At 40.5% G+C, this 3,549-nt stretch overlaps 1 protein-coding gene across 8 annotated transcripts in view; it reads left to right on the top strand.

Annotated features, from left to right (window-relative positions):
• The window catches only part of APTX (aprataxin), a 22,146-nt gene that overhangs the window by 2,378 nt on the left and 16,219 nt on the right, over positions 1-3,549 (top strand). For 2 of the 8 annotated variants that reach the window (XM_037745624.1, XM_037745625.1), the window contains exon 2: positions 400-490. The exons of the other annotated variants lie outside the window; for them this stretch is intronic. The gene's annotated coding sequence lies outside the window, so the exon portion shown is untranslated. The remainder of the gene's footprint in view (positions 1-399; positions 491-3,549) is intronic. 8 annotated transcript variants of the gene reach the window in all.

Genomic DNA, 3,549 nt, shown 5'->3' with positions numbered 1-3,549 from the left:
TTTGATGGAGTCTCGCTCTGTTGCTCAGGTTGGAGTGCAGTGGTGAAATCTTGGCTCATTGCAACCTCTGCTCCCCGGGTTCAAGTGATTCTTCTGCCTCAGCCTCCCGAGGAGCTAGGATTACAGGCGCAGTTTTGGCTCACTGCAGCCTCCACTCCTGGGTTCAAGCAATTCTCCTGCCTCAGGCTCCCGAGTAGCTGGGACTACAGGCATGCACCACAATGCCTGGCTAATTTTTGTATTTTTAGTAAAGATGGGGTTTCACTATGTTGGCCATGCTTGTCTCGAATTCCTAACCTCATGATTCGCCCGACTTGGCCTCCCAAAGTGCTGGGATTACAGGCGTGAGCCACCATGCCCAGCCAAGATTCGGGTTTATTTATTTTATTTTTTTTGTAGATAAGGTCTTGTTGTGTTGCCCAAGCTGGACCTGAACCCCGAAGCTCAAGCAGTCCTTCCACCCCGGCCTCCCAAGTAGCAGGGACTACAGGTATGTGTCACTGTGCTTGGCTAAGACTGAATTTTTTGAAGGCTGGGCTCATATATTATCTCTTTATTCCCAGCTCTAGAATGGTACAAGGTATACAGGAGTGTATTAATTTTGATTGGATGATCAAATGAGTGAAGCCAAAAGTTATATGATGTAGTGGTTAAGAACCCATTATATGGAATTAATTCAAATCGTATCTCTGGCACATATTGGCTATGTGACTTGAACATGTTACTTATCTTCTTATCCTTACTTTTCTCTTGTTAGAATGGGGTTCTGAGTTTTAAAATGAGATCGTGTAAGAAAGACATTTAGCATAGTACCTAGCACATAGTAGGCACTTGATAAAGGTACGCTGAAAACCAGGGGATCCTGGAGTAAAGACAAGGCCTAGGACAGTGATCTCCAGAAACCCTCCTCAGTGTTTTATGAATGGGTAGGAGGTGATGCAGTCTGTTACCAGGGAGATTATAATCTTGTTTTGAGAGTAGAATTATATCCACATTAAACATTCAGAGAACTGTGAAGATAGTTTGACCACATCCAATAATAAGATGTAGAGAAGAGAAGACAGCTCAATGAAGGCCTCAGGGAGGAGGTGAGGCTTGAAAATTAAATAGTACTTGGGTTTTAGATGAAAGGAAAGAATATAAACCAATGCCAGGAGACCATATTAAGAATGACTTTGGCTGGGCATGGCTCACACCTGTAATCCCTGCACTTTGGAAGGTCCAGATAGGAGGATTACTTGTGGCCAGGAGTTTTAGACCAGCCTAGGCAACATAGTGAGACCCCATCTCTATAAAAAATAAATTAGGAAGTCATGGTGGTGTGTGTCTGTAGTTACAGCTAAGGAAGTTGAGGCTGCAGTGAGCTGTAAAGATGCCCTGCACCCAGCCTGGGCAACAGAATGAGCCCGTCTCAGAAAAAGAAAAAAAAAGAAAAAAAAAAAAAGAATAAAAAAAGAATGGTTTATTTGGGAGACATTGTTCATTATGTTATACCTGAAGGATATACAGGTATACTTCGGACGCATTATGGGCTTGGTTCTAGACAACTGCAATAAAGTGAGTCACATGAATGTTTTGTTTTTTTATTGCATATAAAAGTTATGTTTAGACTATACTGTAGTGTGTTAAGTGTGTAGTAGCATTATGTTTGAACAATGTACATACTTTAATTAAAAATACTTTGCTAAAAATGCTAACAATCACCTGAGCCTTCGGTGAGTTGTGATCTTGCTGATTGGGGGTGGATCTTGCCTTGTTGTTGGTGGCTGCTGACTGATCAGGGTCATCATTGCTGAAGGTTTAGGTATCTGTGGTCATCTTAAAATAAGACAGTAAAGTTTGCTGCATTGATCGATTTTCACAAAAGATTTTTCTGTAGCAAGTGATGCTGTTTAATAGCATTTATTTTGTTTCTTTTTATTTCATGTATTTTCTGAGCCCAGTTTATGGATATTTTATAGCATTTTACCCACAGTATAACTTCTTTCAAAATTGGAATCAGTCCTCTCAAACCCTGCTGCTACTTTATCAGCTAAATTTATGTCCTTTGTTGACTTTTTTGTTTTTTTTGAGAGGCAGAGTTGCTCTCTGTCATTCAGGCTGGAGTACAGTGGCACAATCTGGGCTCATGGCAACCTCCGCCTCCTGGGTTCAAGTGATTCTTGTGCCTCAGACTCCTGAGTAGCTAGGATTACAGGTGCATGCCACCATGCCTGGCTAATTTTTGTATTTTTAGTAGAGACAGGGTTTCATCATGTTGGCCATGCTGGTCTTGAACTCCTGACCTCAAGTGATCTGCCCACCTTGGCCTCCCAGAGTGTTGGGATTAGAGGCATGAGCCACCACACCCATTGGCATTTCAGTAATGTTTACTACATCTTCACCAGGAAATTTCAACTCAAGAGACTATTTTCTTTGCACATCCATAAGAAGCAACTCCTCATCCATTAAAGTTTGATCATGAGATTGCAGCCTTTCAGTCACATCTACAGGCTCTACTTCTAATTCTAGTTCTCTTTATTTCTGCTACACTGGCAGTGACTTCCTTCACTGAAGTCTTGAAGCCCTCAAAGTAATCCATAAGGGTTAGAATCAACTTCTTCCAAACTCCTGTTTATGTTCATATTTTGACCTCCCATAAATCACAGATGTTCTTAAGGGCATCTAGAATGGTTGAATCCTTTTCAGAAGGTTTTCAATTTACTTTTCCCAGGTCCATCAGAGTAATCATGGTCTATAGTAGCTATAGCCTTATGAAATGTATTTCTTTTTTTTTCTTTTCTTTTTTTTTTTTAAAGATGGGATTTCACCATGATGGCCAGGCTGGTCTTGAACTCCTGATATCAGGTGATCCACCCACCTTAGCCTCCCAAGGTGCTAGGATTACAGGCGTGAGCCACCGCACCTGGCTGAAATGTATTTCTTAACTGATAAGACTTGAAAGTCAAAATTACTTCTTAATCCATGGGTTGCAGACTGGATGTTGTTTTATCAGGCATGAAGACAATATTTATCTCCTTGTATAATACATCTCCATCAGGGATCTTGGGTGTGTTGTCAGTGAGCAGTAATATTTTGAAAGGAATCTTTATGAGCAGTAGTTCTTAACAGAGATCTTAAAATATTCAGTCAGTCATGCTGTAAACAGATGTGCTGTCATCTAGGCTTTGTTGTTCCATTTATAGAGCATGGGAAGAATGGACTGAGTATAATTCTTAAGGGCCTTAGGATTTCCAAAATGGCAAATGAGCATTGGCTTCAGATTAAAGTCTCCAGCTGCATTACTCCCTAATAAGACAGTCAGCCTGTCCTTTGAAGCTTTGAAGTCAGGCATTGACTTCTCTCTATCTGTGAAAGTGCTAGAAGGCATTTTCTTCCAGTAGCATCAAAGATCACTGATTACAGATGATAACAGATAATAATGAAAACCTTTGAAATTTTGTGAGAATTACTAAAATTTGACACAAAGACATGAAGTGAGCACTTGCTATTGGAAATATAGCACCAATAGACTTGCTTGACACAGATTTGCCACAAACTGTCAATTTG

The sequence above is a fragment of the Cebus imitator genome, unplaced genomic scaffold (assembly GCF_001604975.1).
Source record: "Cebus imitator isolate Cc_AM_T3 unplaced genomic scaffold, Cebus_imitator-1.0 Scaffold206, whole genome shotgun sequence".
Taxonomy (NCBI): Eukaryota; Metazoa; Chordata; class Mammalia; order Primates; family Cebidae; genus Cebus; species Cebus imitator.
Note: the sequence above shows the minus strand (reverse complement) of the source record. Positions and strands in the feature narration are given on the sequence as shown.